Source organism: Lissotriton vulgaris, chromosome 10 (genome assembly GCF_964263255.1).
Source record: "Lissotriton vulgaris chromosome 10, aLisVul1.2, whole genome shotgun sequence".
Lineage (NCBI taxonomy): Eukaryota > Metazoa > Chordata > Amphibia > Caudata > Salamandridae > Lissotriton > Lissotriton vulgaris.
In genome coordinates this window covers 697,970,159-697,985,323 of record NC_141698.1, presented here as the reverse complement: position 1 = coordinate 697,985,323, position 15,165 = coordinate 697,970,159, and positions in this window count along the sequence as shown.

Below are 15,165 nucleotides of genomic sequence, written 5' to 3'. Positions count from 1 at the left end.
GACACATCCCCAGATTCACAAGAACTTGTAAACCTGGGAATGCACCAAAATCCAATACCTTCCCAAGGGAGGAGAACGAGGAAAAATATCTCTTCTTTCTTTCTGTGTGGGCACATGCCTCCCAGAATTGTTTTTGTGCAGTAAATTATCCCTTCCTGCACAAAAACACAAAAAGAATCCTGCATGCAAGGAAAGCACCATTGCACCACGGTGCAAGGGTGCCTACATTGATGCTAGGCTGCCAAAAAGGCACCAGTGCAGTGCAAGAAAAAGGATAGTAATGCACCCTATTGCCTTAAATGTGCCGTATTCCTTCCCTTTACCTTTCCCGTAGTGCAGCGCCGCAAGGTGACTTGCTGTGCTGCACTGCATGATTTTCCCATAAATGAGCCCCAGAATGATGTCCAGTGGCATTGCACCATCTTGCAGACACAAAACCTGTCAACTGGCTTCAGAGTCAATACTTTGTGTTGCAGTAACTGAGAAACCCTCTTACACCATCAATCTTAAAAGCTATTATTCCTATGCATAATGTCACAGTGAAACAATATTTCTATTGGGCACACATCTTTTGATTGTATTGATCGTGTAAAATATGCTTTCTTATGCTTTAATTTTTCTAAAAACACTACTCTTCGTGGATGTGTTCAAAGTTTCAGAATGTGACAATTCTGAACTAACAAAAACTGGTTCTAACATATTTCTAACGTGAATATAAAGGTTTTGCGGGTTACAAAGGGCTGCTCCATGTGGGACAGTGTTGAAAATTGATAATATTAAATGATTTTTGGGCGTTACTGTAAAACGTGCCTTTTTGAAATATTTGCTTAACAACAAAGATCACAAACAGGCCAGGCAAAGTATACAGTTTTCAACATTAGTGATAGTTTATCAAGTTGCCAGGGTGGAAATATTGTGCTGGTCATGGGACTATTAGTGGAAGACCACCTTTTCCTTGAAAGTGCTTTATCCAGTGTTGAAACAGAAATGGAGCAAGTACAATTGAAACTAGGAGCTAGGGGGTTTCATAATACCATACAGAAGATCCATAAAATGCATTAATCATGTTATATGTTTTAAAAGCTTCAGTACTTCTGTGATATAGAGGGATTGCTACTTCTCCCTACAGAGAAGGTCAGTCTCTGAACAAAGTCCTAGGGGTTTGATTGAAGAATGTTACAAATTAAGCAGACACTTTTAAAAGATATATGACTTCAATAGGGAACCAATAGAGAGTGATCTGGACTGACTCAATAAGGTCAAATAGCGTGCTAGGTTCTAGGCTGAAACATGCAAGGAAAGTCAACACAAGGCTGCTAGAACGACCTTAGGCATGCCCTTAAGGAAGAAGTAAGAAAGGGCGTTAGAACATCCATCCATCCATCCGTCCGTCCATCCATCCGTCTGTCCGTCCATCCGTCTGTCTGTCTGTCTGTCTGTCTGTCTGTCTGTCTGTCTGTCTGTCTGTCTGTCTGTCTGTCTGTCTGTCTGTCTGTCTGTCTATCTATCTATCTATCTATCTATCTATCTATCTATCTATCTATCTATCTATCTATCTATCTATCTATCTATCTATCTATCTATCTATCTATATATATATATATATCTATATATATACATATCTATCTATCTATCTCTCTCTCTCTCTCTCTCTCTCTCTCTCTCTATATATATATATATATATATATATATGTGTGCACCCCCTCGCTGAATAAAACCTAGCGTGTTGAAACCCTCCTCCCTCGAGTGCTGTTGTATTCTTCTGCGAGCTTGGAAGGATTTGGAGCGTTATATATATATATATATATATATATATATATATATATATATATATATATATATATATATATATATATATATATATATATATATATATATATGTATATATATATTCCTTCTTGACGATCCCTCTCACGGATCACATTTAGGCGCACACCAGGGGATATATATTTTCACAGTTTATTTCGCCACAAACAAAATAACACCAGACAGACGCGTTTCGGCTACACGCCATTGTCAATGTCTATGTCTGTCCGTCCATCTGTCTGTCTGTCAGTCAATCTAGAGAGGCGGAGCGAGAGGGCGAAGTAGGGCAGAGAAGGTCCTCACTGTCCCAGCTTTAATCTAATAGTATTAAGAAGAATGTAATAGTCAGTAGAAGAAATATTCTGTTCTCAACTCCTTGATTTCTCCATTTCAGCCTTAGTGGCATCGGTGGAGAAAAGTGCTCCCTCTCTTGACTAACAAACATATACATTTGTCAAAACTTTTTGTAGGGGTGCTAAGAAGATTTATCCTGTGAAAATACTATTTCAGAAGGAATCTAAACAGTGAGTGATGGTACACAACAACAAAATATATAGAAAAGCAATGTCACCTTCAAACTAGGAGCCAGATGTATTTAGCCTTTTGCGTTCATAAAAGAGCTGCAGAATTAGGCAGATATTTTGTCATATATTAAACCCAAATTGCAATTCGGTATCAAGTTACCCGAATCTCAATTTGGGTTTGCTACAGAATACGATTCAGTATTTGGAAGAGGCATGTTTAAGGTGTCTCTTACAAATAGTGAGTCATATTGGTAACTATTAATATTTTGTGATTGAAATCATGTTGAAAAACATTAAAACTTTTCTGAATACAACATTGTTAAACTATACGTTTATGAAGAGGATTCCCCAAGGGGTCTTTTCCCCCTTGTGAATGTTGACAAAACCATTTTTTAAGATTAGGCAGTGGTTACCTGGACCACGTCTTACTGTTAATAACTGTTACTTCAACTTCATTTAAAAACAATTGCAGCAATGGTAGTCTGCTGACCTCAACATGCACCATCCAATTGATGCAATTGCAGTGCAACCGATTGCAAAGTGGGTTTGTGAGAACCAACCTATTATTATGTATTATAATGAGCTAATTAGGTTTTCCTGGTTGCTGGATAAACTTGCTGGGGCTTGTGCTATCTCCCCTAACGCACACCCCCAGAAGATTAACCTATCTATGCTCTCAGACACCTTATCCCAGGATCGACCCCTCCTGGTCTCTGAGGTGTCTGATGCTGTGCTGACCTTCAACGCATGGATTGAGAGGGGGACTGCATCTTCGGTGAATCAGGGCTCTGCTTGCAGAATGCGTTTTTCCCCCTCAAAGCCGTGGTTTTCTCACACCCTGCGTGAAATGAAATTGGGCTGCAAAAAACTTTAAGTGCTGGAGACAGGGCAATCAGCCGGCTACAAAAACGACTCTGCGTGCTGCCCAAAGAGAGTACGATGCTGCGATAAGGACAGCAAAGGGCAGCTATTATACAGGAAGAATTGCGAAGGCTAACAATAATAGCAAAGAGATTCTTTCTATTGTAAAAAGTTTCCTTTCTCCATGTGCTGAACAACCTTTGTTGCCTTCCTCTGAGCAGTGGTTCAAAGAGCTGTCCTCCTTTTTTATAGACAAAATCGTGAAAATTCAGGATGGTTTGCCTAGTGCCTGCCTGGTCCAGAGGACTCTGCCTTCCCTGCCATCATCTAAACCTGCCATCCGCCAGTTTGAGGAATTTTTACCCTCAGCTGAAGTGGACATTTTGGCAGTTTTGAGGTCCATGAAGTCTGGGTCCCCATCCGATCCGTGTCCGGCCCGCGTGCTGGGAGGAGTGGCAGAGATAGCATGCGCGGAGGTCACCCAGATTGTTAACCTCTCTTTTTCAACTGCGACAGTTCCTACCTGCTGGAAGCAGGCCAAACTGCTGCCGCTCCTAAAGGAATCCGGCCTGGATCCATCTGCCACGGCTAGCTACCGTCCTATTTCCTTGCTGCCGGTTCTAGCCAAGGTCTGTGAAAAGATGGCATTTCGCCAACTGGATAATTTGGTGGAGACCTCTAATGCCTTGCACCCAGCCCAATCGGGATTTCGGGCGGCCTACAGCACTGAAACAGCTTTGGTTGAGATGTCAGAGACTATTCGGGAGGGTCTGGACGGAGGGGGCAGAGCGGTTTTGATCCTGGTGGATCTCTCTGCCGCCTTCAACATGGTGCCCCATGACCTTCTCCTCGCCAGGCTGTCTGCTATTGGCATTACTGGCTCCGCTTTAGAGTGGCTGACGTCATTTCTGAATAATCGGGCCCAGCAGGTGTGGATGCCGCCTCATGCGTCCTCTCGTAGGGCACTCTCCACTGGGGTGCCTCAGGGGTCTACTCTCAGCCCCCTGTTGTTTAATGTTTACCTGACTCCCTTTATTTACCTGGCTGAGCAATAAGGGGCAAAAATAATTGCCTATGCTGATGACACCCAGCTTTTGTTTACCTGGCCAGGTGACAATCTGGACACTTCCGCTGTTCAGCTTTGTCTCTCATCTGTCTTCAGCTGGCTCGCGCTTGCCCAATTGAAGTGCAATGAGGATAAATCTGAAGTCATCCTCTATGGGGTTTTTCCCAGTAACTTTAGAGAACTTTTGTGGCCACCGGACGCTTCCTGCCCCAAGTCCATGGGTGGCTCGGCAAAAAACCTGGGTGTATGGTTTAGTGAAAATCTCAAATTTGAAGACCATATAAAAAAACTCACAGGTGTCTGTTTTGGCACTTTGAAAGCCTTACGCAGATTTTTTTCCTTTACTCCCGAGGGAAGCAAAAGAGAGGGTGTCACGTGCCCTTATTTTGTCTCGGCTCGACTACGCAAACGCTCTGTTCAGAGGTATTCCAACTTACCTGATCAAACGCCTTCAGGTTATTCAGAATGCGGTAGCTAGGCTTCTTTTTAATGTCCCTAGGAGTTCTAGGTCTGGCATCATCTGCGTAGCCTACATTGGCTGCCGGTGGCACAACGGATTTTGTTTAAATCCCTGGTTCTCTCCTTCCGAGCGACGCACAAACAAGGGCCGCTTTATTTGAGAAAGCGGTTCTTAATGTATGCTCCCAAACGCTGTCTCAGATCGGCCAACCAGTGTCGGATGGTCCTTCCGTGATTTCACCGAGCTCGGCTGGGTGGGCAGTCCATTTCTGTAATGGCTGAGAGAGCCTGGAACACACTCCCCCTGTATCTCCGAGCCACTCAGGACATCACTCTCTTCAAAAAAGCTTAAAAAAACCCTCTTTTTAATAAAACAATCTAATTTCTACTCTATCTGCTTTCTGCCTTCCCCCACGAGACCACGCCAGGATACTCTTGAGTAATTGAGCGCGTTATAAAACTCTCTATAACATAACATAACATAAGATAGGCAGGGTCACAAAAACAGAATGGATTCAGTAAAAGTCAGTGTGTCACTTTGCTACTTATTTTATCAACTGCATTCTTAATGCATCTGGCCCCCATTTGGAAAACAAAAAACAACCCTGATATTTTCTTCTTAGAATTAGAAGGAAGATCAGACTGCAGCAAATGTAGCCAAATATATTTAGGTCAAATTTATTTGTAAAAAAAATTATTAACTATTACAACAGTCTCTTAAGGGAAGGTGGGGGAAGATAAATGCCTTGAGCTGTTTATGCTGCCTGAATGACAGCAGCTATCTAAGATGGATGACACATAATACACGGTACAAAATGGGGTATTTAAGGGAAAAGATTGAATTAAGAAGCCAACTGATTAGAATCAGATAGTCCCTACTAAAATACATAGTGTATCTCATCAAACACTCATCTTTTTCTAACACTTGAATTAATACAAACAATTGAAAGGAGTCAATGAGGCTATTTAAATTAAGCCTTTCCGTGCGTCGGACGCCCGGGAGCCGTCCTAGCACCCTCCCACAAGAAAGCGTTGGGGCTTCCTCCGTGGGACGCCCTTCATGCTGCCCCCACCAGAAGTATTATAAGAAAAAACAGTGGCTCCTGTGGGAAAGATACTTAATAGTTCTTTCAAGGAAAGGCGAAAAAATTGCATATATAAAAAAAAAACAGGATTAAGGTGAGATGTCAGATAGAAAAGAACTCAGACACACTGATTGAGTTCTTCAGTAATTATTTTGAAAATTAAAGTTGCAGTGAAATAATCTTACATGACATAGTAGAACATATTTACAGTTTGTGCAGTGTGTCCCAAGTAAATGTATGAACCAAAACATATGAATACCATTGTGAAACAATATGTGATAGGTTTCAATTAAACTTTGTTGTTCACAAAAAGCGACCACTCTCTTTTTTCAAATTACATAGCATCTATATGATGATAGAGTGCACGTTTCAATGGTTGGCTTTTCAATTGTTGACCCCGTTTTGACCCTAATATGGTTGGAGGGTCTCTTCAGGACCTATAATGTTGGGGACATCTGGGGAAATAGAGAGTTGTGTTTTAGAAATTATGGTCAATTAAGGATAAGTGGAACTATTATTTAAGGATGAATGCCTAGGGAGTAACCGAATTTGGAATTGCTGGATTATTGGTGATGTGCGTGAAAAACTGTGTACAGGTGAATTTAAAATACTCACAGGGAAACCCAGCCGGGTTCTGTTGGACAAGACACAATCATATAGTTTATGTTAGGTTAAAGGGGTGAAGCAAAAGGAAAAGTAAAAGAAAAAACAGCAAGGATACACTGATGTAGTCTGGTAGGCCATAGACCTTGGTCACTTACCCCTAATGAGCGCGTGAACTTGGGCAATTCAAGGGTGCGCAATGGCTGTCCTTTTTGTTGGCAGGCTTGGTTTATGATGATCCTTCGGCTGGATGATTGTGTCCTAATCAGCGAGTGCATTTAGTGGTATTTGCTGCTGATGCTGTTGATTTCTATGGTAAGACACTAATCATATATTATTTGCTGTCTATTCGCAAATTAATTGCCACATTATGTGGTGAAGTACATATATATAGGATGACAGTATTATAAATAGTGGGTAGCAGAATGGCTATCTATTATTTACATAACTATGGAGGGCGTGGGTCTTAGTTAAATGAATCACATCAATCTGTGATTTACGCCCCATTCATGGCCATTAGTACTTAAAAGGTCGATTTGTTAAGCTATAACCTTTAATAGTAAGATATATTCTATGTGATAGTCTAATATTTACATACCTCAGGAGGGCGTGGGTCTTAGTTAAATTAATCACATCAATCTGTGATTTACGCCCATTTCCTAGTCATTAGTACTATAGAGGTCGATTTGTTAAGGTATAACCATTAATAGTAAATTATAATGTATGTGCTAGCGTATAGAGTCAGAGCCACACATCCTACACACCTTTCTGTGATTAGTACGGCAGCAACAGAACCGCTTCCGTCAGTTCTCGGGAAGTACAATGACGCCTCCCGAGCGCGTTCAGTTTCCATTTAAGGCCTCATCCATATCCAGTTCGGGCCGGCTTCTGTAATAGAGTTACAATGTTGAATTGGATTAGGCTTATGGCGTATTTCCGTGGGTGATAATGTTAGTGAATACTGTTATAGAATAAAAATTGAGAATAGTATAAGGTGATAAATTATGTAGAAAAATGTTTATGAAACAACATGAGGTAAAGGAAGAATATAGAATTAATAAGGAGATGGAAGACAGACTAGGAGGGTTCCATGAGTAAGCAATATGTACTAGTCACAAACATGGCCTGAACCATTCTAGGGCATAGGGGCAGTTACCGCAGGGTCATCAGATGTTAGGCCATACAATTAACTCGGCAATTAGTGTGTGTGCTGCCACACGTAAGAGACTATGGGTGATGCCAGGATATGGGTTAAGTCGATAATTTGCACTTGGACATGTATTTGCCCCAAGTGCTAGAGTGTTAAGGAAAGGGTTTTACTTTTCCCGATGTCTCTTTTCAGTATTTCTGCATGGGGCGCAATCGTGCAGCCGGAATGCCCACTATGGCTTTTGTGTTGGGGAGCAGCCCCTTGGTCAATTTGTTTGCCCGTTCCCACCCTTTAGAGCAGGCAGATTGGTAAAAAAGAATAATACATTTAATAGTGTGCCCACTAGGCCACCAGGGTTTTTTTGGGGTAAAATATGTTTTTTGGGATGTGCCCCCTTAGGGGAGCGTTTATTTGAGCCATTTATGCCCCCGTGGGGGGTGGGGGGGCAGATGGGCCCAAATAATTAAATAATGTTAGTGTGTGGCCACTAGGTCTCCTGGGATTTAAAAAAAAATATGTTTGTGGGTAGCCGCCCCTTAGGCAAGGGCGGCTCCCCTTTGTGGAGCATTTATTTTGGCCATTTATGCCCACCAGATCGGCCTTATGGTTTTAGGCCCATCTGCCGCCAAGGGGCAGATGCCATTAGACACAAGGGATTATTTAAGTGCTGTTGGGGAGCGGCCCCTTGGGCAAGTTTCACTCCCCTTTATGGGGATGAATATTTTCACTGTTTCTGCCCCCCATGGGGGCAGATCGGCCTTATGATTTTAGTATGCCCACCTGCCCATTAATAATAATATAACCAGTTTTTGTGAAGCGTGAACAATTGTCCGAGGGGGTCAAGGCTCTGGGGGCTGTCGGGAAGAGTACGCAAGCTATTGTCCAGACTCACATGGTGCTGTGCTAACCAGCCGCCGACGCCGGGGACCGAACCGTGAGCCCCTGTGTTCCAAAGTCAGCTGCCCTGACCGTTGCACCACACCTCTTCCCCATGACACCAGGGATTGTATTTGTGTTTTTGGGAACGGCCCCTTGGGCAAGGGTAGCTCCAATTTATGGAGTGAATATTGTGGCCCAAGGGTAGCAGAAGCCACTAGACACCAGGGTTTTTTAAATGTTGGTGTTCGGGAGTGGCCCCTTTGGCAAGGATTGCTCCTCTTTGTTGGTGCTGAATATTTTGGCTATGTCTGCCCCCTTTGGGGGCAGATCACCCTTATGCTTTTAGGCACACCTACCCCCCAGCTTGCCTGGTGGGTTGTGTGTGGACTAGTGCATTATTTGCATATGCGATTGTAATGTTTTAGTTCTTCGTTTTATTCTAGTGCAAAGCTTTTGATTCTTCTTTGAGGTTTCGGCAGTGGTTGGCCAGCAGTTTTGCGTTGTTGCATTTATTTGGTAAGAAAAACATTTTGGTTGTGTTTACTCTAAATGAGTATTATTATCATACATGAATGATCTTTTTGTAAGTGGTGTCACAATGGCAGCATATTTAGTTAGTGTTTTGAGCATGAAATTGTCTTACGTGTAATTTTCTTTTCTTTTTCTTTGTAAGTGGGATATTGTTGGTCCTTACTGTGTCTGTGAAGAGTAGGTGGTGGTGACTCTAGCTGCGTCTGGCAAGTGAGTGGTATAGTTTTGGGGTAGTTAGATGTTCGTGACAAAGCCACATTTTGTTTATTACTTATTACAAAAAGTGTTCATTGTTGACTTGTTTGACAATATTACCTTTATTAGTAAGGATTGTGCCTAGCAGCAGAATTACTGCTCAGCAGGTGGTTGGTATGCTTTTAAATCTTCCTCTGACCATGATTATGAGACTGACAGTGCGTCTGAGGAAGAGCAGGCAGTGCAAGATTCTGGCAGTGAGTTTTCTGTCCACGAGGAATCATCTGGCGATGTTTTTATGGTGCAGCAAGAGGCATCTGGATTACAGCCTGGGGCTGCAAGGCTTCCTACTGGAAGTGCTCGACTGTGGGTGGTCCAAAAAGGGGTGGTGATGGACGGAGCATCCGAATCAATCAAACACTCACACCCAGTCAAAAGATCTGGGTTTAATTCATCACCGTTCTTTAGCCCACTCTGCCACCCCAGTTCAGACATGGCTATATGCAAATCAGTCTGACCCTGTGCCTCATGGGAACAGTCCAGCCCGAACTGCCAAGCCATGTCTTCCCTGGACCGGAAACAAGCTTCCGAGGACCGGTTTCCGGCATTCCAGCCGTCTTCAGCCCGGCTTGCTTGAATCCATCACCACCCCCTTTTGTACCGCTTTTGGCCGCCATAAGCGTGGCAGGGTATGCTCAGACGTGAGTCCCTTGCTCACTTTGCCACTGGATTCAAGCAAGCCGGGGGGTCCATGCAAGCCATACCTCCATGGACTCCCCTGGGTGTCTAGTTTTCAGAAATTTGTGGGTTAGGTAGGTTTTTATAGATGGCTGTCGAGTCCAGGGCAAAAAACCCAGGTGAACCCCCCTTTCAAAAAAGGTAGTTTTGTGATAGGTAATTTTGATGACTCCACAATACGTTTTAGGCCCTTGCCTGTCGTGGGTACTTGGCCCGCCCACATGAATGAGGTACCATTTTTATTTGGATTCTTTGGAGAATGCAGGGTGGATGGAAGTTTGTGCATTCACGCAGATTCCAGAACTTTCCATTACAGAAATGTGAGCAAAATGTGTTGTGTGAGATTTGCAAGGGATTCTGCATAACAGTACCTAGTGAGAGCCAAACAAGTCACCATCATCTGGATTTCCCTGGGTGTCTAGTTTTAAAAAATGTATAGGTTTGCTAGGTTTCTCTAGGTGTGGGCAGAGCTAGGGTTCAAAATCCACAGCTAGGCACTTTGCACAAAAATGGTCAGTTTTCACTGAAAAATTGTGGTGTGTCCATGTTGCGTTTTGTGCTGTTTCCTGTCACAGTCAGTAAGCCTACCAACACAAGTGAGGTGCCATTTTTTATTGAGAGACTTTGAGGAATGCTGGGTGGGTGGAATTTTGGGGATCCAGTGGATTCCAGAAGTTTCCATCACAGAAGTGTGAAGATTTTTTTTTGTGTGAAAGTTTGAGATTTTAAAGGGATTATATTTTTCTCCTACCTACGCCAATTTTATTACCTACCAAGTACCATTGGTCCTTAGTAGGTGTGAACGGCTGTACTTCCTGGGAAGTACTATGGTACTTAATAAATAATTAAAATATGGCACAAAAAAATACTCATTACTACTCTATAAATTACAAATATAGGGGCATATTATCAAGACAGGCGATACAATTATTGCAGCTAAAATGGTGATAATGGGTTTGATAATATGCTCTATGGAATTCCAATTGAAGCCCATGTTAGACATCTTACCTGAGCTTCAATTGGAATACCATAGATCATATTATCAAGCCCATTATCGCCGATTTAGCAGCAGTTTTCTGCCGCTAAAGCGGCAATAATTTTATCGCCTGTCTTGATAATATGCCCCTTGGTGTACTACAGAATATTTTTAATTTTTCCATGTTAAATACTTTACACAAAACCTACGGAGTAGTGCAGAAATACCTAGAAATGACTGAGCTACTAAGAAAAATTGTTTTTAGTGTTTTTCTTTAACTCTAGTCAACTTTATGATATTCTACTCTATGCCACTCCATTGTACGCCATTTCACTATATACTATTATTTATTCAATTAATCAAAAATATGATCATTCACAGCTTAAAAAACAGTACAAAATCAATATAACATTAAAAAATGCGGTAGTATATATACCATTAAAAGTGATTTATATAATACAATAAAACAATCTTCTGCGTTATCCATAAAAAATAAGCCTCAGTCTGAACAAGAATACCACTGAATCTGGTTGAAATTATATTAACAGTGCTGCAACACAGGAACAAGTTTGCCCATGTTTTACCTTTTCCACCATGCAAACATTAAAAACCTTGAAACTGCAAACACCAACCAGCGGTGGTATCTGACTTAAATATACGCATGGCTTCCAAAGGACAATTAAAAGCTAGAATACGACATACAGGGGCCAGCCAAGTTTTCCTAAGTTTTGCGTAAGAGGAACAGCAGAAGAAAAAGTGCTCAGTGGTTTCAGGTGAAATATGGCATAAAGGACACAATGGATTAACAGTCAGATTTCCCCATGAACTCTTAATGCAGTCAAAGGAAGGGTTCCATATCTAAACTGAACATACAAAGCTCGAGTCTGAGGCAGTTCGATATCATCCAGAAACCCTTCAAACGCAAATACTCCTTTAGTATTTAAAAACCCCACAGTCAAAGTGCCACGTGCAAACCGGTCAATCCTCGCTGAGACCATTAGTTCCCAGAACCTTTTTTTGACTAAAGGGATCGTAAATTTAGTCATAGACCCTGGGTCTTCCCAGAGTTGCACCATCCCAATCTTTGTAAACCAGACCTTGATCTTACTAAACCACTTAATGTGGCCTGTTTGATTATGCAGACCAATCAACTCTACCAAAGCCTCCCTCAGGGGCACCTGTGTTTTGCTTATCCACACCCTGATCCAGAACAGGATTGGCCTCAAAATAGCATATTGGTCAATAGGTTTTAGACCAAGATCTAATCTAAGTGGCAGGAGTGGTGTATGCACTGCGATGTTCATAATGGCTCTCATGAATTTATTTTTAGCACAAGTTAGTTCTGTCAGGTTTTCCAACCCCGACAATTCGGCCCCATAGAGGGCCCCACCTAGTTCCTTAACCAAATGAATTTCAATAATGGGGGATATTGGCCGAAAAGGGAAAGCTCTAGCCCTTGAACTATAGCACAATCGACATGCTAAAGGGTCGCAGTGCTTCTTTTCTATCTGTGGTGTCCATGCCAGCCTACCTTGGATACGGATACCCAGATAGTCGAATGAACCAACCTGCTCCAAGCTATGCATTCCCAGGGTAATTTTCCTCTTATTAGACTTATATGGATTAAAGACCATATATTTGCTGTTATTATGGATTAAAGACCATATATTTGGTCTATATTTAAAAGGTTTTGAATGCCACAGGGTGTTCTGGCAATGAGCAGTGTGTTGTCTGCAAAAAGCAGACAGGGCACTACCTTTCCAGCCAATTTTGGGGGGTCGCCACCTCAATTAAAAAGTTCTCCTATTATGCCATTTATATAGAGGATAAACAATGTAGGAGCAAGAACGCATCCCTGATGAACTCCCTTCTGAACAGCTATGGCGTTAGTCGGGAAGCCTTCAGTATTCCACCTGACCCTGGTGAAGGTATCTTGGTGTAACCTAATCAAAAGTCTGAGCAAATAAGCTGGTAGACCCAATGAGCTCAGTGCTAGCCAAAGTAGGGACCGGTCGATTGAATCGAAGGCGGTCTTTAAGTCCACGAACACTACATATAGGTGACCTCCTCTAATTGGGACTTTTTTCCAGATTAACTGGAAAAACCTAAAGACTTGGTCCGTGGTACTGGTTGCGGCCCTCAATCCTGCCTGTCGGTTTGACAGAACATTGTTGTTCTCTATGCAGTTTTGGATTCTAGTCAAGATGATTTTACAGAAATGTTTTTGCATTACATAAATAATACCGATGGGCCTGTAATCCCCTGGTGACCCTTTATCACCCTTTTTGTGGATAGGGATAATTTCAGCACCTGCCAGGTCTCCGGAATTGCACCCCCCTTCAAAATAGTATTGTAATCCCTTTGGAGCAACGGACCCCAGACAGACGGTTCATCCCTAAACAGGTCTCCCGGAAGCTTGTCCAGTCCCAGTGCTTTACCAATCTGCAGGAACTTGATGGCCATAATGGTTTCTGCTACAGTGAAATTTTCAACATCAGCTACTACCTCTTCACAACGAATAAAACTTAATGCTGGAGCGGACAACGGCCCTTGATCTGCAAAAGATGCCCCAAAGTAATCTTCCCATACATGGAGCTGAATATGAAAGTCTGTTTGTGCTATCAGATTTGATGATCCCTTTGCCAATAAGTGCCAAAAATATTGACCATTCTTGTTTTTAGCAGCTTCTAAAAGCAGTTTCCAATTTTCATACTCCCAGTCCCATTTCGCTTTGTTTTGGGATAGTTTATATAACCTTCTGCCATTAACAATTTCTGCATGGGGTTTTGTTTTTACCGTCACCATTAGCTCGTTCCTAGCCATTTTACATGCCAAGAAGCAGGACCTTTTCTTTACAGATCAATGTATTTTTGACCCATATCAGGAGGCCACCCGCTGGGTGACCAATCGGAGGCTGTATTGATTCGATACTATAAGTGGTGAAACCAACCCTATGGACACACCCTACTGCCCATGTTTTCTGTAGTATACAGAAGTGAAAGCGTCCATAAATTTACGCCATTCTGGGTCAATAAACTTCGTGTTTAGCCCCGTTACATTCTAAGATAAAAACATTAAATCTCTGCAACCAAAAGCATTTTGCTGTGGGTGATCTACTAACATTTTGGGCCCCTCAGGATCACAATAAGGGGGAAGGAGCATGGTATTAGTAACTTGGGGGCATATTATCAAGCAGGGTGTTAAAATTATCTCAGTTTTCAAGGCAGAAAACTGCCGCTAAAGTGGCGATAATGGGCTTGATAATATGCCTTGGAGAATTCCAATAGAAGCCCATGTTCACACAAGAACATGGGTTTCTATTGGAATTCACAAGGCCATTTTATCAAGCCCATTATCGCCGCGATAGCAGCAGTTTTCTGCCACTAAAACGGCGATAATTTTTAACGCGCTGCTTGATAATATGCCCCAAGTCGCAAGAACCTAAGTTATCATGAATGTGTGATGCTAAAGTAGTACCGGAGATAACAGCAAGGTCTAAAGCAGATCCAACCTCTTGTGGCTGTAGCAGAGAGGGGGTACTCTATCCAGTCAATCCTGGAAATCTAGACCACTCAAGGGATAATACCTATTACTCAATTCCAGGGGTGGTACCTCAGTGGGGGCACGAAGCATTGCGCTATCCATTTCGGTAACGACCAAGTTTCTCCCTCTATTATCGCAATGTCTATTTAAGAAATCTAGCGGTAAAATAGTTATTGCTTGGTCCACCTTCGGATAAGGAGAAAGAGTCCCCCCACCCCAACAATCGACCAGTAATGTGTGGAGATCTACAGTTATTAACAAGGCAATCGACATAGTGTGACTTGCAAAGAGGACCCACCCAGTTAACTCGTCTCATAATAAAATGTCTCCGTAATCTAACTTTAAAGAAATTGTATTCTGGGCGAGCCAATAACAAACTTTGTTTTTCAACTGTTACTGGGATTCAACTCACCCATTACTCAAGGGAGGAACATTCACGAGGATTGCTACATGAGGACCACACTCTGGTGGAAGGTGTAACGTCCCCTTATCATCTCGGGTATTAGAGACTTTTCTAATTGGGGACAACAGTGTGGATGCTTGCTCATTTATGCCATTTTTGTGCCCATTGTTCCCATTAGTAACATTAATGTCTGTGGTAAGGGGACCTTGCCTGCTAACACTAAGGGGCGGATCCTTGTTAGCCAAGTGGCTAGAACATTCAGGCCTACAGTGCTTTTGAAACAGCTACCCTAGCATGGCTTCTAATAACACCATTCCTCACTAAGCTGAATGGTTCAGCATTGTGG